Raw genomic sequence first — 23264 nt, forward strand, 5'->3', positions numbered from 1 at the left:
ACATGACTGTACAAATGCATTGTCCAACAGGTGTTGAAATAATGGGATTAAAAGGGGAGATCCCATCCGAAAGACAAAAACAATGGCAAACACAAAAAGCACTTTTGGAATCTGATTTTAGTAAACACATAAGGAAAGGGTGCACCGGTCCTGGAAATACTGCAATACCAGGTCAATGCGTGGAGTGGACAGAGCAAGCTCTATTTCCATCTCCCTGTTCTAAAAATCCATTTAATATATGGTCCCCAGATAGGGGACGTATCAGATATTAAACTGATAAGAACAGATACTACACTTGATCTTAGCCAAAAGGCCGAGAAGCGATAACCCGAACGTGCCGCGCGTTTTGCTTCTTTTGCTTGCACCACAATGCAGTGCTGAAAGAGGAGGAATCGACATAAAAACGCCTTCCTGGCAACGCCCAAATGCCCTCCTGCCGTGCAAACACTGGCAGCAGCAGCAGCAGCAGCAGCAGTAAGTGCATGCCCACTGCCACCTCTTCTCCTTTCACACCTTGTATCAGCTTTAATCCAGTCCAGTGCTGCCTGCTGAGCAGCACTGACCAACACTGCCTGGGCCCAGGCTTTTATCTCTGAGGCCCCATTATGATGTCAGAAAGCTGGCTCTGGCTCCTGAGGTCTCCACTATGACACGTGCAAAGTTCCGTCTGAACTTTATATAAGACGGTGCGGCTCAGTCAGTCACTCAGTGTTGCCTGAGAGGGCAACACTGCAACAGCCGGCCCCCAGGCTGTCTTTTTTTTGCACAGCTAGTTGCCTCCAGGAGGCCACAAGAGGGAGACAAGGGACTGCAAAATGGAAAATAGGCATCCACCAACTTTACAGACAACTTGTTCTCCTTGCTCCTACAACCTCCATCCTTGCACAGTTTGTTATTCTTCCAGGTAACATAGTAACAAATCCAAATTGCTGCTCTCTTTGTAGGCAAGCAAGGGTTTGTTGCAACTGCAATTCTTACTTCTTCTTGAAATGTAGGGACCACAGTACATTCCATCACATCCATCTAGTGTACACAGGTAGGTCCATTGTGACGGGCGGGCGGGCGGGCGGGCGGGCTGGCTGGCTGCTTTAATGGCTGTTTGCTGTTCCCCTACTCCACTCCACTATTTGACTATGGTGCTGCATCAATCATTGGCTGGCTCAGGTGCAGCTCTTTAACCTACCTAGGAGGGAGGGCGGAGAGAAGACAAGGAAGGTGAATGAGCTGTTCCAATGTGAAATGCCGGAAACACAGAAACACAGACGACACAAAACAAGAGGTGGCAATGTATTAATTAATTGCATTTAATAAATTAGCTCATTATCACACATGACTGTACAAATGCATTGTCCAACAGGTGTTGAAATAATGGGATTAAAAGGGGAGATCCCATCCGAAAGACAAAAACAATGGCAAACACAAAAAGCACTTTTGGAATCTGATTTTAGTAAACACATAAGGAAAGGGTGCACCGGTCCTGGAAATACTGCAATACCAGGTCAATGCGTGGAGTGGACAGAGCAAGCTCTATTTCCATCTCCCTGTTCTAAAAATCCATTTAATATATGGTCCCCAGATAGGGGACGTATCAGATATTAAACTGATAAGAACAGATACTACACTTGATCTTAGCCAAAAGGCCGAGAAGCGATAACCCGAACGTGCCGCGCGTTTTGCTTCTTTTGCTTGCACCACAATGCAGTGCTGAAAGAGGAGGAATCGACATAAAAACGCCTTCCTGGCAACGCCCAAATGCCCTCCTACCGTGCAAACACTGGCAGCAGCAGCAGCAGCAGTAAGTGCATGCCCACTGCCACCCCTTCTCCTTTCACACCTTGTATCAGCTTTAATCCAGTCCAGTGCTGCCTGCTGAGCAGCACTGACCAACACTGCCTGGGCCCAGGCTTTTATCTCTGAGGCCCCATTATGATGTCAGAAAGCTGGCTCTGGCTCCTGAGGTCTCCACTATGACACGTGCAAAGTTCCGTCTGAACTTTATATAAGACGGTGCGGCTCAGTCAGTCACTCAGTGTTGCCTGAGAGGGCAACACTGCAACAGCCGGCCCCCAGGCTGTCTTTTTTTTGCACAGCTAGTTGCCTCCAGGAGGCCACAAGAGGGAGACAAGGGATTGCAAAATGGAAAATAGGCATCCACCAACTTTACAGACAACTTGTTCTCCTTGCTCCTACAACCTCCATCCTTGCACAGTTTGTTATTCTTCCAGGTAACATAGTAACAAATCCAAATTGCTGCTCTCTTTGTAGGCAAGCAAGTGTTTGTTGCAACTGCAATTCTTACTTCTTGAAATGTAGGGACCACAGTACATTCCATCACATCCATCTAGTGTACACAGGTAGGTCCATTGTGACGGGCGGGCGGGTGGGCGGGCTGGCTGCTTTAATGGCTGTTTACTGTTCCCCTACTCCACTCCACTATTTGACTATGGTGCTGCATCAATCAGTGGCTGGCTCAGGTGCAGCTCTTTAACCTACCTAGGAGGGAGGGCGGAGAGAAGACAAGGAAGGTGAATGAGCTGTTCCAATGTGAAATGCCGGAAACACAGAAACACAGACGACACAAAACAAGAGGTGGCAATGTATTAATTAATTGCATTTAATAAATTAGCTCATTATCACACATGACTGTACAAATGCATTGTCCAACAGGTGTTGAAATAATGGGATTAAAAGGGGAGATCCCATCCGAAAGACAAAAACAATGGCAAACACAAAAAGCACTTTTGGAATCTGATTTTAGTAAACACATAAGGAAAGGGTGCACCGGTCCTGGAAATACTGCAATACCAGGTCAATGCGTGGAGTGGACAGAGCAAGCTCTATTTCCATCTCCCTGTTCTAAAAATCCATTTAATATATGGTCCCCAGATAGGGGACGTATCAGATATTAAACTGATAAGAACAGATACTACACTTGATCTTAGCCAAAAGGCCGAGAAGCGATAACCCGAACGTGCCGCGCGTTTTGCTTCTTTTGCTTGCACCACAATGCAGTGCTGAAAGAGGAGGAATCGACATAAAAACGCCTTCCTGGCAACGCCCAAATGCCCTCCTGCCTTGCAAACACTGGCAGCAGCAGCAGCAGCAGCAGCAGCAGCAGCAGTAAGTGCATGCCCACTGCCACCCCTTCTCCTTTCACACCTTGTATCAGCTTTAATCCAGTCCAGTGCTGCCTGCTGAGCAGCACTGACCAACACTGCCTGGGCCCAGGCTTTTATCTCTGAGGCCCCATTATGATGTCAGAAAGCTGGCTCTGGCTCCTGAGGTCTCCACTATGACACGTGCAAAGTTCCGTCTGAACTTTATATAAGACGGTGCGGCTCAGTCAGTCACTCAGTGTTGCCTGAGAGGGCAACACTGCAACAGCCGGCCCCCAGGCTGTCTTTTTTTTGCACAGCTAGTTGCCTCCAGGAGGCCACAAGAGGGAGACAAGGGACTGCAAAATGGAAAATAGGCATCCACCAACTTTACAGACAACTTGTTCTCCTTGCTCCTACAACCTCCATCCTTGCACAGTTTGTTATTCTTCCAGGTAACATAGTAACAAATCCAAATTGCTGCTCTCTTTGTAGGCAAGCAAGGGTTTGTTGCAACTGCAATTATTACTTCTTCTTGAAATGTAGGGACCACAGTACATTCCATCACATCCATCTAGTGTACACAGGTAGGTCCATTGTGACGGGCGGGCGGGCGGGCGGGCTGGCTGCTTTAATGGCTGTTTGCTGTTCCCCTACTCCACTCCACTATTTGACTATGGTGCTGCATCAATCAGTGGCTGGCTCAGGTGCAGCTCTTTAACCTACCTAGGAGGGAGGGCGGAGAGAAGACAAGGAAGGTGAATGAGCTGTTCCAATGTGAAATGCCGGAAACACAGAAACACAGACGACACAAAACAAGAGGTGGCAATGTATTAATTAATTGCATTTAATAAATTAGCTCATTATCACACATGATTGTACAAATGCATTGTCCAACAGGTGTTGAAATAATGGGATTAAAAGGGGAGATCCCATCCGAAAGACAAAAACAATGGCAAACACAAAAAGCACTTTTGGAATCTGATTTTAGTAAACACATAAGGAAAGGGTGCACCGGTCCTGGAAATACTGCAATACCAGGTCAATGCGTGGAGTGGACAGAGCAAGCTCTATTTCCATCTCCCTGTTCTAAAAATCCATTTAATATATGGTCCCCAGATAGGGGACGTATCAGATATTAAACTGATAAGAACAGATACTACACTTGATCTTAGCCAAAAGGCCGAGAAGCGATAACCCGAACGGGCCGCGCGTTGACCGAGCCTGCCCAATACTGCTGTTCACCCCTTGCAGCGATTCAGCCTACTCCTAGGCAATTCCATGGGGCCCTGCAGGCTCACACACACTCACAGCTACTAAGCGGGAGGTGAATAAAGGCCGGAGAGGAAGCAAGACAGGATTTGCTTCTTTTGCTTGCACCACAATGCAGTGCTGAAAGAGGAGGAATCGACATAAAAACGCCTTCCTGGCAACGCCCAAATGCCCTCCTGCCGTGCAAACACTGGCAGCAGCAGCAGCAGCAGTAAGTGCATGCCCACTGCCACCCCTTCTCCTTTCACACCTTGTATCAGCTTTAATCCAGTCCAGTGCTGCCTGCTGAGCAGCACTGACCAACACTGCCTGGGCCAAGGCTTTTATCTCTGAGGCCCCATTATGATGTCAGAAAGCTGGCTCTGGCTCCTGAGGTCTCCACTATGACACGTGCAAAGTTCCGTCTGAACTTTATATAAGACGGTGCGGCTCAGTCAGTCACTCAGTGTTGCCTGAGAGGGCAACACTGCAACAGCCGGCCCCCAGGCTGTCTTTTTTTTGCACAGCTAGTTGCCTCCAGGAGGCCACAAGAGGGAGACAAGGGACTGCAAAATGGAAAATAGGCATCCACCAACTTTACAGACAACTTGTTCTCCTTGCTCCTACAACCTCCATCCTTGCACAGTTTGTTATTCTTCCAGGTAACATAGTAACAAATCCAAATTGCTGCTCTCTTTGTAGGCAAGCAAGGGTTTGTTGCAACTGCAATTCTTACTTCTTGAAATGTAAGGACCACAGTACATTCCATCACATCCATCTAGTGTACACAGGTAGGTCCATTGTGACGGGCGGGCGGGTGGGCGGGCTGGCTGCTTTAATGGCTGTTTGCTGTTCCCCTACTCCACTCCACTATTTGACTATGGTGCTGCATCAATCAGTGGCTGGCTCAGGTGCAGCTCTTTAACCTACCTAGGAGGGAGGGCGGAGAGAAGACAAGGAAGGTGAATGAGCTGTTCCAATGTGAAATGCCGGAAACACAGAAACACAGACGACACAAAACAAGAGGTGGCAATGTATTAATTAATTGCATTTAATAAATTAGCTCATTATCACACATGACTGTACAAATGCATTGTCCAACAGGTGTTGAAATAATGGGATTAAAAGGGGAGATCCCATCCGAAAGACAAAAACAATGGCAAACACAAAAAGCACTTTTGGAATCTGATTTTAGTAAACACATAAGGAAAGGGTGCACCGGTCCTGGAAATACTGCAATACCAGGTCAATGCGTGGAGTGGACAGAGCAAGCTCTATTTCCATCTCCCTGTTCTAAAAATCCATTTAATATATGGTCCCCAGATAGGGGACGTATCAGATATTAAACTGATAAGAACAGATACTACACTTGATCTTAGCCAAAAGGCCGAGAAGCGATAACCCGAACGTGCCGCGCGTTTTGCTTCTTTTGCTTGCACCACAATGCAGTGCTGAAAGAGGAGGAATCGACATAAAAACGCCTTCCTGGCAACGCCCAAATGCCCTCCTGCCGTGCAAACACTGGCAGCAGCAGCAGCAGCAGCAGCAGCAGTAAGTGCATGCCCACTGCCACCCCTTCTCCTTTCACACCTTGTATCAGCTTTAATCCAGTCCAGTGCTGCCTGCTGAGCAGCACTGACCAACACTGCCTGGGCCCAGGCTTTTATCTCTGAGGCCCCATTATGATGTCAGAAAGCTGGCTCTGGCTCCTGAGGTCTCCACTATGACACGTGCAAAGTTCCGTCTGAACTTTATATAAGACGGTGCGGCTCAGTCAGTCACTCAGTGTTGCCTGAGAGGGCAACACTGCAACAGCCGGCCCCCAGGCTGTCTTTTTTTTGCTCAGCTAGTTGCCTCCAGGAGGCCACAAGAGGGAGACAAGGGACTGCAAAATGGAAAATAGGCATCCACCAACTTTACAGACAACTTGTTCTCCTTGCTCCTACAACCTCCATCCTTGCACAGTTTGTTATTCTTCCAGGTAACATAGTAACAAATCCAAATTGCTGCTCTCTTTGTAGGCAAGCAAGGGTTTGTTGCAACTGCAATTCTTACTTCTTCTTGAAATGTAGGGACCACAGTACATTCCATCACATCCATCTAGTGTACACAGGTAGGTCCATTGTGACGGGCGGGCGGGCGGGCGGGCGGGCTGGCTGGCTGCTTTAATGGCTGTTTGCTGTTCCCCTACTCCACTCCACTATTTGACTATGGTGCTGCATCAATCAGTGGCTGGCTCAGGTGCAGCTCTTTAACCTACCTAGGAGGGAGGGCGGAGAGAAGACAAGGAAGGTGAATGAGCTGTTCCAATGTGAAATGCCGGAAACACAGAAACACAGACGACACAAAACAAGAGGTGGCAATGTATTAATTAATTGCATTTAATAAATTAGCTCATTATGACACATGACTGTACAAATGCATTGTCCAACAGGTGTTGAAATAATGGGATTAAAAGGGGAGATCCCATCTGAAAGACAAAAACAATGGCAAACACAAAAAGCACTTTTGGAATCTGATTTTAGTAAACACATAAGGAAAGGGTGCACCGGTCCTGGAAATACTGCAATACCAGGTCAATGCGTGGAGTGGACAGAGCAAGCTCTATTTCCATCTCCCTGTTCTAAAAATCCATTTAATATATGGTCCCCAGATAGGGGACGTATCAGATATTAAACTGATAAGAACAGATACTACACTTGATCTTAGCCAAAAGGCCGAGAAGCGATAACCCGAACGTGCCGCGCGTTTTGCTTCTTTTGCTTGCACCATAATGCAGTGCTGAAAGAGGAGGAATCGACATAAAAACACCTTCCTGGCAACGCCCAAATGCCCTCCTGCCGTGCAAACACTGGCAGCAGCAGCAGCAGCAGCAGTAAGTGCATGCCCACTGCCACCCCTTCTCCTTTCACACCTTGTATCAGCTTTAATCCAGTCCAGTGCTGCCTGCTGAGCAGCACTGACCAACACTGCCTGGGCCCAGGCTTTTATCTCTGAGGCCCCATTATGATGTCAGAAAGCTGGCTCTGGCTCCTGAGGTCTCCACTATGACACGTGCAAAGTTCCGTCTGAACTTTATATAAGACGGTGCGGCTCAGTCAGTCACTCAGTGTTGCCTGAGAGGGCAACACTGCAACAGCCGGCCCCCAGGCTGTCTTTTTTTTGCACAGCTAGTTGCCTCCAGGAGGCCACAAGAGGGAGACAAGGGACTGCAAAATGGAAAATAGGCATCCACCAACTTTACAGACAACTTGTTCTCCTTGCTCCTACAACCTCCATCCTTGCACAGTTTGTTATTCTTCCAGGTAACATAGTAACAAATCCAAATTGCTGCTCTCTTTGTAGGCAAGCAAGGGTTTGTTGCAACTGCAATTCTTACTTCTTGAAATGTAGGGACCACAGTACATTCCATCACATCCATCTAGTGTACACAGGTAGGTCCATTGTGACGGGCGGGCGGGCGGGCGGGCTGGCTGCTTTAATGGCTGTTTGCTGTTCCCCCACTCCACTCCACTATTTGACTATGGTGCTGCATCAATCAGTGGCTGGCTCAGGTGCAGCTCTTTAACCTACCTAGAAGGGAGGGCGGAGAGAAGACAAGGAAGGTGAATAAGCTGTTCCAATGTGAAATGCCGGAAACACAGAAACACAGACGACACAAAACAAGAGGTGGCAATGTATTAATTAATTGCATTTAATAAATTAGCTCATTATCACACATGACTGTACAAATGCATTGTCCAACAGGTGTTGAAATAATGGGATTAAAAGGGGAGATCCCATCCGAAAGACAAAAACAATGGCAAACACAAAAAGCACTTTTGGAATCTGATTTTAGTAAACACATAAGGAAAGGGTGCACCGGTCCTGGAAATACTGCAATACCAGGTCAATGCGTGGAGTGGACAGAGCAAGCTCTATTTCCATCTCCCTGTTCTAAAAATCCATTTAATATATGGTCCCCAGATAGGGGACGTATCAGATATTAAACTGATAAGAACAGATACTACACTTGATCTTAGCCAAAAGGCCGAGAAGCGATAACCCGAACGTGCCGCGCGTTTTGCTTCTTTTGCTTGCACCACAATGCAGTGCTGAAAGAGGAGGAATCGACATAAAAACGCCTTCCTGGCAACGCCCAAATGCCCTCCTGCCGTGCAAACACTGGCAGCAGCAGCAGCAGCAGCAGCAGTAAGTGCATGCCCACTGCCACCCCTTCTCCTTTCACACCTTGTATCAGCTTTAATCCAGTCCAGTGCTGCCTGCTGAGCAGCACTGACCAACACTGCCTGGGCCCAGGCTTTTATCTCTGAGGCCCCATTATGATGTCAGAAAGCTGGCTCTGGCTCCTGAGGTCTCCACTATGACATGTGCAAAGTTCCGTCTGAACTTTATATAAGACGGTGCGGCTCAGTCAGTCACTCAGTGTTGCCTGAGAGGGCAACACTGCAACAGCCGGCCCCCAGGCTGTCTTTTTTTTGCACAGCTAGTTGCCTCCAGGAGGCCACAAGAGGGAGACAAGGGACTGCAAAATGGAAAATAGGCATCCACCAACTTTACAGACAACTTGTTCTCCTTGCTCCTACAACCTCCATCCTTGCACAGTTTGTTATTCTTCCAGGTAACATAGTAACAAATCCAAATTGCTGCTCTCTTTGTAGGCAAGCAAGGGTTTGTTGCAACTGCAATTCTTACTTCTTCTTGAAATGTAGGGACCACAGTACATTCCATCACATCCATCTAGTGTACACAGGTAGGTCCATTGTGACGGGCGGGCGGGCGGGCGGGCGGGCTGGCTGCTTTAATGGCTGTTTGCTGTTCCCCTACTCCACTCCACTATTTGACTATGGTGCTGCATCAATCAGTGGCTGGCTCAGGTGCAGCTCTTTAACCTACCTAGGAGGGAGGGCGGAGAGAAGACAAGGAAGGTGAATGAGCTGTTCCAATGTGAAATGCCGGAAACACAGAAACACAGACGACACAAAACAAGAGGTGGCAATGTATTAATTAATTGCATTTAATAAATTAGCTCATTATCACACATGACTGTACAAATGCATTGTCCAACAGGTGTTGAAATAATGGGATTAAAAGGGGAGATCCCATCCGAAAGACAAAAACAATGGCAAACACAAAAAGCACTTTTGGAATCTGATTTTAGTAAACACATAAGGAAAGGGTGCACCAGTCCTGGAAATACTGCAATACCAGGTCAATGCGTGGAGTGGACAGAGCAAGCTCTATTTCCATCTCCCTGTTCTAAAAATCCATTTAATATATGGTCCCCAGATAGGGGACGTATCAGATATTAAACTGATAAGAACAGATACTACACTTGATCTTAGCCAAAAGGCCGAGAAGCGATAACCCGAACGTGCCACGCGTTTTGCTTCTTTTGCTTGCACCACAATGCAGTGCTGAAAGAGGAGGAATCGACATAAAAACGCCTTCCTGGCAACGCCCAAATGCCCTCCTGCCGTGCAAACACTGGCAGCAGCAGCAGCAGCAGCAGTAAGTGCATGCCCACTGCCACCCCTTCTCCTTTCACACCTTGTATCAGCTTTAATCCAGTCCAGTGCTGCCTGCTGAGCAGCACTGACCAACACTGCCTGGGCCCAGGCTTTTATCTCTGAGGCCCCATTATGATGTCAGAAAGCTGGCTCTGGCTCCTGAGGTCTCCACTATGACACGTGCAAAGTTCCGTCTGAACTTTATATAAGACGGTGCGGCTCAGTCAGTCACTCAGTGTTGCCTGAGAGGGCAACACTGCAACAGCCGGCCCCCAGGCTGTCTTTTTTTTGCACAGCTAGTTGCCTCCAGGAGGCCACAAGAGGGAGACAAGGGACTGCAAAATGGAAAATAGGCATCCACCAACTTTACAGACAACTTGTTCTCCTTGCTCCTACAACCTCCATCCTTGCACAGTTTGTTATTCTTCCAGGTAACATAGTAACAAATCCAAATTGCTGCTCTCTTTGTAGGCAAGCAAGGGTTTGTTGCAACTGCAATTCTTACTTCTTCTTGAAATGTAGGGACCACAGTACATTCCATCACATCCATCTAGTGTACACAGGTAGGTCCATTGTGACGGGCGGGCGGGCGGGCGGGCGGGCTGGCTGCTTTAATGGCTGTTTGCTGTTCCCCTACTCCACTCCACTATTTGACTATGGTGCTGCATCAATCAGTGGCTGGCTCAGGTGCAGCTCTTTAACCTACCTAGGAGGGAGGGCGGAGAGAAGACAAGGAAGGTGAATGAGCTGTTCCAATGTGAAATGCCGGAAACACAGAAACACAGACGACACAAAACAAGAGGTGGCAATGTATTAATTAATTGCATTTAATAAATTAGCTCATTATCACACATGACTGTACAAATGCATTGTCCAACAGGTGTTGAAATAATGGGATTAAAAGGGGAGATCCCATCCGAAAGACAAAAACAATGGCAAACACAAAAAGCACTTTTGGAATCTGATTTTAGTAAACACATAAGGAAAGGGTGCACCGGTCCTGGAAATACTGCAATACCAGGTCAATGCGTGGAGTGGACAGAGCAAGCTCTATTTCCATCTCCCTGTTCTAAAAATCCATTTAATATATGGTCCCCAGATAGGGGACGTATCAGATATTAAACTGATAAGAACAGATACTACACTTGATCTTAGCCAAAAGGCCGAGAAGCGATAACCCGAACGTGCCGCGCGTTTTGCTTCTTTTGCTTGCACCACAATGCAGTGCTGAAAGAGGAGGAATCGACATAAAAACGCCTTCCTGGCAACGCCCAAATGCCCTCCTGCCGTGCAAACACTGGCAGCAGCAGCAGCAGCAGCAGTAAGTGCATGCCCACTGCCACCCCTTCTCCTTTCACACCTTGTATCAGCTTTAATCCAGTCCAGTGCTGCCTGCTGAGCAGCACTGACCAACACTGCCTGGGCCCAGGCTTTTATCTCTGAGGCCCCATTATGATGTCAGAAAGCTGGCTCTGGCTCCTGAGGTCTCCACTATGACACGTGCAAAGTTCCGTCTGAACTTTATATAAGACGGTGCGGCTCAGTCAGTCACTCAGTGTTGCCTGAGAGGGCAACACTGCAACAGCCGGCCCCCAGGCTGTCTTTTTTTTGCACAGCTAGTTGCCTCCAGGAGGCCACAAGAGGGAGACAAGGGACTGCAAAATGGAAAATAGGCATCCACCAACTTTACAGACAACTTGTTCTCCTTGCTCCTACAACCTCCATCCTTGCACAGTTTGTTATTCTTCCAGGTAACATAGTAACAAATCCAAATTGCTGCTCTCTTTGTAGGCAAGCAAGGGTTTGTTGCAACTGCAATTCTTACTTCTTCTTGAAATGTAGGGACCACAGTACATTCCATCACATCCATCTAGTGTACACAGGTAGGTCCATTGTGACGGGCGGGCGGGCGGGCGGGCTGGCTGCTTTAATGGCTGTTTGCTGTTCCCCTACTCCACTCCACTATTTGACTATGGTGCTGCATCAATCAGTGGCTGGCTCAGGTGCAGCTCTTTAACCTACCTAGGAGGGAGGGCGGAGAGAAGACAAGGAAGGTGAATGAGCTGTTCCAATGTGAAATGCCGGAAACACAGAAACACAGACGACACAAAACTAGAGGTGGCAATGTATTAATTAATTGCATTTAATAAATTAGCTCATTATCACACATGACTGTACAAATGCATTGTCCAACAGGTGTTGAAATAATGGGATTAAAAGGGGAGATCCCATCCGAAAGACAAAAACAATGGCAAACACAAAAAGCACTTTTGGAATCTGATTTTAGTAAACACATAAGGAAAGGGTGCACCGGTCCTGGAAATACTGCAATACCAGGTCAATGCGTGGAGTGGACAGAGCAAGCTCTATTTCCATCTCCCTGTTCTAAAAATCCATTTAATATATGGTCCCCAGATAGGGGACGTATCAGATATTAAACTGATAAGAACAGATACTACACTTGATCTTAGCCAAAAGGCCGAGAAGCGATAACCCGAACGTGCCGCGCGTTTTGCTTCTTTTGCTTGCACCACAATGCAGTGCTGAAAGAGGAGGAATCGACATAAAAACGCCTTCCTGGCAACGCCCAAATGCCCTCCTGCCGTGCAAACACTGGCAGCAGCAGCAGCAGTAAGTGCATGCCCACTGCCACCCCTTCTCCTTTCACACCTGTATCAGCTTTAATCCAGTCCAGTGCTGCCTGCTGAGCAGCACTGACCAACACTGCCTGGGCCCAGGCTTTTATCTCTGAGGCCCCATTATGATGTCAGAAAGCTGGCTCTGGCTCCTGAGGTCTCCACTATGACACGTGCAAAGTTCCGTCTGAACTTTATATAAGACGGTGCGGCTCAGTCAGTCACTCAGTGTTGCCTGAGAGGGCAACACTGCAACAGCCGGCCCCCAGGCTGTCTTTTTTTTGCACAGCTAGTTGCCTCCAGGAGGCCACAAGAGGGAGACAAGGGACTGCAAAATGGAAAATAGGCATCCACCAACTTTACAGACAACTTGTTCTCCTTGCTCCTACAACCTCCATCCTTGCACAGTTTGTTATTCTTCCAGGTAACATAGTAACAAATCCAAATTGCTGCTCTCTTTGTAGGCAAGCAAGGGTTTGTTGCAACTGCAATTCTTACTTCTTCTTGAAATGTAGGGACCACAGTACATTCCATCACATCCATCTAGTGTACACAGGTAGGTCCATTGTGACGGGCGGGCGGGCTGGCTGCTTTAATGGCTGTTTGCTGTTCCCCTACTCCACTCCACTATTTGACTATGGTGCTGCATCAATCAGTGGCTGGCTCAGGTGCAGCTCTTTAACCTACCTAGGAGGGAGGGCGGAGAGAAGACAAGGAAGGTGAATGAGCTGTTCCAATGTGAAATGCCGGAAACACAGAAACACAGACGACACAAAACAAGAGGTGGCAATGTATTAATTAATTGCATTTAATAAATTAGCTCATTATCACACATGACTGTACAAATGCATTGTCCAACAGGTGTTGAAATAATGGGATTAAAAGGGGAGATCCCATCCGAAAGACAAAAACAATGGCAAACACAAAAAGCACTTGTAAAGGATCTGCCAGGCACTGCGGGGTTAACTCCCAGAACTAATCAGTCAGCACCTGAGAATACATCCCTGAGACTGACTCCTGCTTCCACCATTGAGGCTGGCAGGCTTAGGAGTGGGAGAGCCTATCGTAACCTGGCCAGACTCAGCTAGCTCCCGCCCTCGGTCTATTTAAGCCTGCACTTCCTGTCCCTCGGTGCTTGTTATTGCTTTTGTTTCCTTCCTTGTGGTTCCTGGCCCAGCTACAGCTCCTGCTATTTTTGATCCTGCTCCATACCGACCCTGGCTTACCGACTACTCTTCTGCTTTTCGTTTTGTACCTCGCACACTTCTGGCTTGACTCGGCTCGTTCACCACTCTGGTTGCTCACGGTGTTGCCGTGGGCAACGGCCCCTTTTCCTTGCTCGTGTTCCTTGTATGTTTGCCGTGTTTGTCGTGCACTTACAGAGCGCAGGGACCGCCGCCCAGTTGTACCCCGTCGCCTAGGGCGGGTCGTTGCAAGTAGGCAGGGACAGAGTGGCGGGTAGATTAGGGCTCACTTGTCCGTCTCCCTACCCCCTGCCGTTACATAATAACAAGCCCATACCTAGTCTACCCCTGGTCCCTGACACCACTATGGATCCCCGTGAGACCCTGGCTCAGCAAATGCAGGGTCTCTCCCTACAGGTCCAGGCCCTGGCTCAGAGGGTCAACCAGCCTGATGCTACCCTGGTAGTTCCCCGCACCGCACCTCTTGAACCCCACCTCAAGTTGCCCGACCGGTTCTCAGGGGACCGGAGGACTTTTCTCTCCTTTCGGGAGAGTTGTAGGCTTTACTTTCGTTTAAAGCCTCATTCCTCAGGTTCTGAGAGCCAGCGGGTGGGTATAATTATGTCCCGGCTCCAGGAAGGGCCCCAAGAGTGGGCCTTCTCCTTGGCTCCTGACGCCCCTGAACTTTCCTCCGTTGATTGTTTCTTTTCTGCTCTCGGACTTATTTATGACGAGACTGACAGGACTGCCTTTGCCGAGAGTCAGCTGGTGACCTTAAGTCAGGGTAAGAGACCTGTTGAGGAGTATTGCTCTGACTTTCGGAAGTGGTGCGTAGCTTCTCGGTGGAATGACCCTGCCTTAAGGTGCCAGTTTAGGTTGGGTCTGTCGAATGCCCTGAAAGACCTGCTAGTTAGCTATCCCTCTTCTGACTCCCTAGACCAGGTTATGGCTTTAGCGATACGACTTGACCGACGTCTCAGGGAACGACAACGTGAACGTTTATGTGTTTTCTCCTCCGACTCCCCCATGATGCCTCCCGAAGCTCCGTTGCTTCGTTCCTCCCCGAAAGATTCAGAGATACCTATGCAACTCGGGGCCTCCGTGTCCCCCCAACAACGTAGAGAATTCCGCAGGAAGAATGGTCTCTGCTTCTACTGTGGGGACGACAAGCATCAAGTGAACAACTGTCCTAAGCGTAAGGTTGCAGCCAGAGAACTTCCGCGTCTAAGTGATCATCGGGGAGGTCACTTGGGCGCACAGGTATTTCCCATAAATATGAAACGTACTAAGATCTTGCTTCCCTTTCAGGTCTCTTTTGGTGGTAGGTCTGCTACCGGCAGTGCTTTCGTGGATTCAGGGTCCTCTACTAATATCATGTCTGTAGAATTTGCTATGTCCCTTGCTATGCCTCTTATTGATTTGCCTAAACCTGTCCCGGTAGTGGGTATCGACGCCACTCCTCTTGCTAATGGTTATTTTACACAGCATACCCCTGTTTTTGAACTCCTTGTTGGCTCCATGCATTTGGAGCAATGCTCTGTACTGTTGATGCAGGGATTATCGTACGATTTGGTGCTAGGTCTTCCCTGGTTGCAGTTGCATAATCCTACGTTTGACTGGAATACTGGGGAGCTAACCAAATGGGGTAATGAATGTTGTACGTCATGTTTTTCTGTTAATTCTATTTCTCCCCCTAAGGAGGCGAATACACTACCCGAGTTTGTTCAGGACTTCGCTGATGTTTTCTCTAGGGAGGCCTCCGAAGTGTTACCTCCTCATAGAGAATACGATTGCGCTATCGAATTGGTACCAGGAGCTAAGCTTCCTAAGGGTAGGATATTTAATCTTTCTTGTCCCGAACGTGAAGCTATGAGAGTGTATATCCAGGAATCCCTGGCCAAGGGTTACATTCGTCCCTCTTCTTCTCCGGTAGGTGCTGGCTTCTTCTTCGTGGGGAAGAAGGATGGTGGTCTTAGGCCATGCATTGACTACCGTAGCCTGAATAAGGTCACGGTAAGGAACCAGTATCCCCTTCCTTTGATTCCTGATCTCTTTAATCAGGTTCAGGGGGCCCAATGGTTTTCTAAATTGGATCTACGGGGGGCGTATAACCTTATTCGCATCAAAGAGGGGGATGAGTGGAAGACTGCGTTTAACACGCCCGAAGGCCATTTCGAATACCTTGTCATGCCCTTTGGGTTGTGTAATGCCCCTGCGGTCTTCCAGAATTTCATAAATGAGATTTTGAGAAATTACCTGGGGATTTTTCTGGTAGTGTACCTTGATGACATACTGGTGTTTTCCAAGGACTGGTCCTCCCACGTGGAGCATGTCAGGAAGGTGCTCCAGGTCCTTCGGGAAAATAAACTGTTTGCCAAAACCGAAAAATGTGTGTTTGGGGTACAGGAGATTCCATTTTTGGGTCAAATCCTCACTCCTCATGAATTCCGCATGGACCCCGCCAAGGTTCAGGCTGTGGCGGAATGGGTCCAACCTGCCTCCCTGAAGGCGTTACAGTGTTTTTTGGGGTTTGCTAATTATTACAGGAGATTTATTGCTAACTTCTCGGTCATCGCTATGCCCCTTACGGACCTCACTCGCAAAGGTGCTGATCTCCTCCACTGGCCTCCTGAGGCTGTCCAGGCTTTTGAGGTCCTTAAGAAGTGCTTTGTCTCGGCCCCGGTGCTGGTTCAGCCCAACCAAATGGAGCCATTTATCGTGGAAGTTGACGCATCTGAGGTGGGAGTGGGGGCTGTCTTGTCCCAGGGTACCAGGTCCCTCACCCATCTCCGCCCCTGTGCCTACTTCTCCAGGAAGTTTTCGCCAACTGAAAGTAACTATGATATTGGCAACCGCGAACTCTTAGCCATTAAATGGGCATTTGAAGAGTGGCGCCACTTCCTGGAGGGGGCTAGGCACCAGGTAACGGTCCTTACCGACCACAAGAATCTGGTGTTCCTAGAATCTGCCCGGAGGCTAAACCCGAGACAAGCTCGATGGGCGTTATTTTTTACCAGATTCAATTTTTTGGTTACCTATAGGGCTGGGTCTAAAAATATTAAGGCTGATGCACTGTCGCGTAGCTTCATGGCCAGCCCTCCTTCGGAGGAAGATCCTGCTTGTATTTTGCCTCCAGGTATAATCATTTCCTCGATCGATTCTGATTTAGTCTCTGAAATTGCTGCTGATCAAGGTGCAGCTCCCAGGAACCTTCCTGAGAACAAGCTGTTTGTTCCCCTGCAATTCCGGCTAAGGGTACTTAGGGAAAATCATGACTCCGCACTATCTGGCCATCCAGGCATCCTGGGTACCAAACACCTCATTACCAGAAATTATTGGTGGCCTGGGTTGCCTAAAGACGTTAAGGCCTACGTCGCCGCTTGTGAGGTTTGTGCTAGGTCCAAGACTCCCAGGTCCCGACCAGCGGGCTTACTGCGTTCGCTGCCCATTCCCCAGAGACCTTGGACACACATCTCCATGGATTTTATCACCGATTTGCCTCCATCCCAAGGCAAGTCGGTGGTGTGGGTGGTGGTGGACCGCTTCAGTAAGATGTGCCACTTTGTGCCCCTCAAGAAACTACCCAACGCCAAAACGTTGGCTACCTTGTTTGTCAAACACATCCTGCGTCTCCATGGGGTCCCTGTCAATATTGTTTCGGACAGAGGGGTACAATTTGTTTCATTGTTTTGGAGAGCCTTCTGTATGAAGTTGGGGATTGATCTGTCCTTCTCCTCTGCCTTCCATCCTGAAACCAATGGCCAAACGGAGAGGACTAATCAGTCTCTAGAACAATACTTAAGGTGTTTTGTCTCTGACTGTCAATTTGATTGGGTCTCTTTCATTCCCCTCGCCGAATTTTCCCTTAATAACCGGGTCAGTAACTCGTCTGGGGTCTCTCCTTTTTTTTGTAATTTTGGGTTTAATCCACGGTTCTCCTCCGTTTCACCTGGTAGTTCCAACAATCCTGAGGTAGAGGTCGTTCATCGGGAACTGTGCACAGTCTGGGCCCAGGTTCAGAAAAACCTAGAGGTGTCCCAGAGCGTACAAAAAACTCAGGCTGATAAAAAACGTTCTGCTAACCCCCTGTTTATGGTCGGGGATCTGGTGTGGTTGTCGTCTAGGAACTTGCGTCTCAAGGTTCCGTCCAAGAAGTTTGCTCCCCGGTTTATTGGGCCGTATAAGGTCATTGAGGTCCTCAATCCTGTCTCCTTCCGGCTGGAGTTACCCCCGTCTTTTCGGATACACGACGTGTTTCATGCCTCCCTCCTCAAACGCTGCTCCCCGTCCTTGGCTCCCTCGAGGAGACCTCCTGTTCCCATCCTCACCCCGGAGGGGGTGGAATTCGAGGTGGCCAGGATTGTGGACAGCAAGATGGTCCAAGGCTCCCTCCAGTACCTGGTCCATTGGAGAGGATACGGGCCCGAGGAGAGGACTTGGGTACCCGCCCGGGATGTTCACGCTGGGGTATTGGTCAGGAGGTTCCACCTGCGTTTCCCCAGTAAGCCAGGTCCACTTAGAAAGGGTCCGGTGGCCCCTCATAAAAGGGGGGGTACTGTAAAGGATCTGCCAGGCACTGCGGGGTTAACTCCCAGAACTAATCAGTCAGCACCTGAGAATACATCCCTGAGACTGACTCCTGCTTCCACCATTCAGGCTGGCAGGCTTAGGAGTGGGAGAGCCTATCGTAACCTGGCCAGACTCAGCTAGCTCCCGCCCTCGGTCTATTTAAGCCTGCACTTCCTGTCCCTCGGTGCTTGTTATTGCTTTTGTTTCCTTCCTTGTGGTTCCTGGCCCAGCTACAGCTCCTGCTATTTTTGATCCTGCTCCATACCGACCCTGGCTTACCGACTACTCTTCTGCTTTTCGTTTTGTACCTCGCACACTCCTGGCTTGACTCGGCTCGTTCACCACTCTGGTTGCTCACGGTGTTGCCGTGGGCAACGGCCCCTTTTCCTTGCTCGTGTTCCTTGTATGTTTGCCGTGTTTGTCGTGCACTTACTGAGCGCAGGGACCGCCGCCCAGTTGTACCCCGTCGCCTAGGGCGGGTCGTTGCAAGTAGGCAGGGACAGAGTGGCGGGTAGATTAGGGCTCACTTGTCCGTCTCCCTACCCCCTGCCGTTACAGCACTTTTGGAATCTGATTTTAGTAAACACATAAGGAAAGGGTGCACCTGTCCTGGAAATACTGCAATACCAGGTCAATGCGTGGAGTGGACAGAGCAAGCTCTATTTCCATCTCCCTGTTCTAAAAATCCATTTAATATATGGTCCCCAGATAGGGGACGTATCAGATATTAAACTGATAAGAACAGATACTACACTTGATCTTAGCCAAAAGGCCGAGAAGCGATAACCCGAACGTGCCGCGCGTTTTGCTTCTTTTGCTTGCACCACAATGCAGTGCTGAAAGAGGAGGAATCGACATAAAAACGCCTTCCTGGCAACGCCCAAATGCCCTCCTGTCGTGCAAACACTGGCAGCAGCAGCAGCAGCAGCAGTAAGTGCATGCCCACTGCCACCCATTCTCCTTTCACACCTTGTATCAGCTTTAATCCAGTCCAGTGCTGCCTGCTGAGCAGCACTGACCAACACTGCCTGGGCCCAGGCTTTTATCTCTGAGGCCCCATTATGATGTCAGAAAGCTGGCTCTGGCTCCTGAGGTCTCCACTATGACACGTGCAAAGTTCCGTCTGAACTTTATATAAGACGGTGCGGCTCAGTCAGTCACTCAGTGTTGCCTGAGAGGGCAACACTGCAACAGCCGGCCCCCAGGCTGTCTTTTTTTTGCACAGCTAGTTGCCTCCAGGAGGCCACAAGAGGGAGACAAGGGACTGCAAAATGGAAAATAGGCATCCACCAACTTTACAGACAACTTGTTCTCCTTGCTCCTACAACCTCCATCCTTGCACAGTTTGTTATTCTTCCAGGTAACATAGTAACAAATCCAAATTGCTGCTCTCTTTGTAGGCAAGCAAGGGTTTGTTGCAACTGCAATTCTTACTTCTTCTTGAAATGTAGGGACCACAGTACATTCCATCACATCCATCTAGTGTACACAGGTAGGTCCATTGTGACGGGCGGGCGGGCGGGCAGGCGGGCTGGCTGCTTTAATGGCTGTTTGCTGTTCCCCTACTCCACTCCACTATTTGACTATGGTGCTGCATCAATCAGTGGCTGGCTCAAGTGCAGCTCTTTAACCTACCTAGGAGGGAGGGCGGAGAGAAGACAAGGAAGGTGAATGAGCTGTTCCAATGTGAAATGCCGGAAACACAGAAACACAGACGACACAAAACAAGAGGTGGCAATGTATTAATTAATTGCATTTAATAAATTAGCTCATTATCACACATGACTGTACAAATGCATTGTCCAACAGGTGTTGAAATAATGGGATTAAAAGGGGAGATCCCATCCGAAAGACAAAAACAATGGCAAACACAAAAAGCACTTTTGGAATCTGATTTTAGTAAACACATAAGGAAAGGGTGCACCGGTCCTGGAAATACTGCAATACCAGGTCAATGAGTGGAGTGGACAGAGCAAGCTCTATTTCCATCTCCCTGTTCTAAAAATCCATTTAATATATGGTCCCCAGATAGGGGACGTATCAGATATTAAACTGATAAGAACAGATTTTTTTTTCAGTTGGCTACCCCCTCGCGGGGGTGTCAATGATTTATTAATAAAAAATTCAATTTTACAATAAATAACATTACAATTACGTCAAACATTTTCACATTGTTACAATAGTAAAATCAAATTACATTATTATTTATAGGGGGACATGGTGGCAAATCTTTATTTATTGGAGTTCCAGTCAGTCACAAACCATTTATTTAGAAGGGTGGCATTTGCTTTCCTGTCAATTAAATAATATAAATACATCTCACTAAAACAAAGACCTAAAACATCATCCGTTGTTAAAACGTCGTGTTTAAAAAGAAGGATGTTCCTGGCCTTCCAAAGAGCTTCTTTAGCGCAATTCATCGTCTTCCATGCTATTGTCTTCTGATTCGCGGTCGGGCATCCAAATTGTCCATATAAAATATCATCGTAACATAAGTCCTTCAGGTCTGCCATCTTTTCCATAAGAGGGAATATCTTTTTCCAAAAATGTTGTGCAAAGTAACATGTCCAAAGTAAATGACGCACTGTCTCCTCAGCCTGGCAGCCTTCCCTCGGGCAGACGGCAGACCTCGCGAATCTTCTTCTGTATTGGAATGCCCGGCATGGAAGACATTGATGAATGCAGCTCCAGGCCAGGTCCTTCTGTGTGTTAAAGAGATAAAATATGTTAGACATTTTCCAGATAAAACCACTGCGTTTTTCGTTAAAATTGTCTATTCTGCTGACCGCATCCTCTCTTTTTAGGTCGATTAAAAGCTTCTTGCTATTTTTAAGATCATTAATACTCTTCCCTTTTAATTTAAATAAAGCAACTATTTTTTCTAAAATTACGTATTGTGGGGGTAAATTAAAAGCATAAGGTGAGGTTAAAATAATCTGGAACCACCCACACCTTCGCATAAAAAACCCTGTATTATAACGTAAATAAAACGACCAATAGTGCTCTTTAAAAAGGGAATTAAAACAGAAGCTAAAAAATTTTAGTAAAAGAAACCTATTAAAATCTGGAAAGTCTTTGCCACCCTTTGGTTTGGACTTCATCACGATTCCTCTCTTTAATTTCTCCATTCTGGAACTCCAAAAGAAAGTAAAACAAGCTTTGGTTATTTTTCTCAGTAAAACCGTGGGAGGAGGGAAAACCATACTCAGATATAAAAGCAGGGGTAAAATGACCATTTTAATAATTAAAATTTTTCCCTCCATAGTAAGCTTCCTCATATTCCACATACATATCTTCTTGTTTACTTTCTGCGCCACCATGTCCCAACTGATAAAACCATTGTCGTACTCACTGAAGGAGACTCCTAAAATTTTAATATTATCCGACACAGGAACTGGTATGTCACTAAAAACCATGCTTCCTATGCTTAAAATACTACTCTTGCTAAAGTTTATCTTAAAACTGGAAGCACAGCAATAAAACTCTATCTGCTTGAGGGCTCTCTGAAGCGACCGGGTGTCCCTGCATAAAACCGCTACATCATCCATGTACCCCACTGCTTTAGCCTCTATGCCGCCTCCCCCTGGTAGGGGGACTCCACGTATCAACTTGTCTCGGCGAATTGCGCATAATAGAGGCTCTAACGCACATATAAAAAGCAGTGGGGACAAGGGACACCCCTGCTTCACCCCAGAGTTTAAAAATACGTCCTGTGTCTTAAAACCATTTACAAAAATCTTACTTGTACAATTTTTATAAAAGGCTTTGATGGATAATAAAAATCCTTCAGGTATACCCATACGCTCTAAAACCTTAAACAAATAAAAGTGAGAGACACGGTCAAAAGCTTTTTCAAAGTCTATTGATAAAATTGCTAAATTATTCTTCCTAGACCTCGTGTCCTCAATCACATCTTTAATAAGGTTAAGATTGTCCCAGATGCTGCGGCCTGGCACCCCACATACTTGGTTGGAATGTATTATGTGGGGTATTATGGCTTTCATCCGGTTCGCACATAATTTAGCCATGATCTTGTAGTCGCTGTTTAGAAGGGTTATTGGTCTCCAGTTCTTTAAAACTGCGATGTCACCCGTCTTGTATAATAGGGAGACCTCACCCTTCTGCCAGGACTTAGGCAGCATCTTGGATTTAAAAACTTCTGCGTATAGTAAAAACAAATCTTCTTTTAAAAGATCATAAAATTTTACATAAAACTCACTGGGTATACCGTCCGGACCAGGAACTTTACCTGCTTTAAAACTTTTAACTGTTTCTAAAATCTCCTGCTCCGTCAGGTCCTGCAATAAAAAATTCTGGGAGACAGGGTCTAAAACAGTGGTAATCTCCTTCAGTGAGTCACGCATAAAATCACGATCCACAGTCTTAACATTAAAAAGGTCAGTATAAAACTCATGAACTTTACTTAAAAGACCCTGTACATCCGACACACCTTCAATATTTTTGATGACAGCCCTTTTATTGTTGATTTTTTTAAAAAAGTACCTGGAGCAGGTCTCGTTCTCCTCTATGTTTTGAATTTTTGAACGAAAGATTATTTCTTTACCTTTCTGCTCCAGGCACTGGGCTATCTCCTTTTTAAGGTCGGTGATGTCGGCTTCCACTTCTATTTCATTGTCTCGCATTTTGTACAGGGTCTGCAGACGGGTGTTTAGTGTATTAAAAACAGCATATTTTATTTTGGCTTTTACCACACTCTTTTTAATAAAAAAATCTTTTATTTTACTTTTCATCTTCTCCCACCATGCACTGATGGGAGCTCTGGTATCTCTCACCCGCCTGCTTTTCTTGTAAAATTCAATAAAATCGGTTAAAACCTGTGGATCATCTAAAAGGGAAACATTCATCTTCCAGGACTTCTTACAAATAAGATTATTAAGATCACGCTTCACATAAAAAGATAAAAGCCTATGATCTGAAAACACGTTGGTTAAAACTTCACATTTAAAAGGCAGTAAGTTCTCATTACAAAATATAAAATCTATCCTGGAGCTACAGGTG

General features: G+C 47.2%; 12 non-coding genes across 12 annotated transcripts; all 12 read right to left on the reverse strand.

Annotated features, from left to right (window-relative positions):
• Positions 1 to 134: 134 nt before the first annotated feature.
• Positions 135 to 325, reverse strand: LOC142721716 (U2 spliceosomal RNA). The gene has a single exon (XR_012874126.1). It is a non-coding gene; the product is annotated as a U2 spliceosomal RNA (small nuclear RNA).
• Positions 326 to 1461: 1136 nt separating this feature from the next.
• LOC142721717 (U2 spliceosomal RNA) lies at positions 1462 to 1652 on the reverse strand. Its single transcript, XR_012874127.1, has one exon. It is a non-coding gene; the product is annotated as a U2 spliceosomal RNA (small nuclear RNA).
• A 1119-nt stretch (positions 1653 to 2771) lies between these two features.
• On the reverse strand, positions 2772 to 2962 carry LOC142721719 (U2 spliceosomal RNA). The gene has a single exon (XR_012874128.1). It is a non-coding gene; the product is annotated as a U2 spliceosomal RNA (small nuclear RNA).
• A 1137-nt stretch (positions 2963 to 4099) lies between these two features.
• LOC142721721 (U2 spliceosomal RNA) lies at positions 4100 to 4290 on the reverse strand. The gene has a single exon (XR_012874129.1). It is a non-coding gene; the product is annotated as a U2 spliceosomal RNA (small nuclear RNA).
• Positions 4291 to 5554: 1264 nt separating this feature from the next.
• Positions 5555 to 5745, reverse strand: LOC142721722 (U2 spliceosomal RNA). Its single transcript, XR_012874130.1, has one exon. It is a non-coding gene; the product is annotated as a U2 spliceosomal RNA (small nuclear RNA).
• Positions 5746 to 6884: 1139 nt separating this feature from the next.
• LOC142721723 (U2 spliceosomal RNA) lies at positions 6885 to 7075 on the reverse strand. Its single transcript, XR_012874131.1, has one exon. It is a non-coding gene; the product is annotated as a U2 spliceosomal RNA (small nuclear RNA).
• Positions 7076 to 8197: 1122 nt separating this feature from the next.
• Positions 8198 to 8388, reverse strand: LOC142721724 (U2 spliceosomal RNA). The gene has a single exon (XR_012874132.1). It is a non-coding gene; the product is annotated as a U2 spliceosomal RNA (small nuclear RNA).
• Positions 8389 to 9520: 1132 nt separating this feature from the next.
• LOC142721772 (U2 spliceosomal RNA) lies at positions 9521 to 9711 on the reverse strand. The gene has a single exon (XR_012874176.1). It is a non-coding gene; the product is annotated as a U2 spliceosomal RNA (small nuclear RNA).
• Positions 9712 to 10840: 1129 nt separating this feature from the next.
• Positions 10841 to 11031, reverse strand: LOC142721725 (U2 spliceosomal RNA). The gene has a single exon (XR_012874133.1). It is a non-coding gene; the product is annotated as a U2 spliceosomal RNA (small nuclear RNA).
• A 1125-nt stretch (positions 11032 to 12156) lies between these two features.
• Positions 12157 to 12347, reverse strand: LOC142721726 (U2 spliceosomal RNA). Its single transcript, XR_012874135.1, has one exon. It is a non-coding gene; the product is annotated as a U2 spliceosomal RNA (small nuclear RNA).
• Positions 12348 to 18838: 6491 nt separating this feature from the next.
• Positions 18839 to 19029, reverse strand: LOC142721777 (U2 spliceosomal RNA). Its single transcript, XR_012874180.1, has one exon. It is a non-coding gene; the product is annotated as a U2 spliceosomal RNA (small nuclear RNA).
• A 1129-nt stretch (positions 19030 to 20158) lies between these two features.
• LOC142721802 (U2 spliceosomal RNA) lies at positions 20159 to 20356 on the reverse strand. Its single transcript, XR_012874194.1, has one exon. It is a non-coding gene; the product is annotated as a U2 spliceosomal RNA (small nuclear RNA).
• Positions 20357 to 23264: the final 2908 nt, after the last annotated feature.

The sequence above is a fragment of the Rhinoderma darwinii genome, unplaced genomic scaffold (genome assembly GCF_050947455.1).
Source record: "Rhinoderma darwinii isolate aRhiDar2 unplaced genomic scaffold, aRhiDar2.hap1 Scaffold_518, whole genome shotgun sequence".
Lineage (NCBI taxonomy): Eukaryota > Metazoa > Chordata > Amphibia > Anura > Rhinodermatidae > Rhinoderma > Rhinoderma darwinii.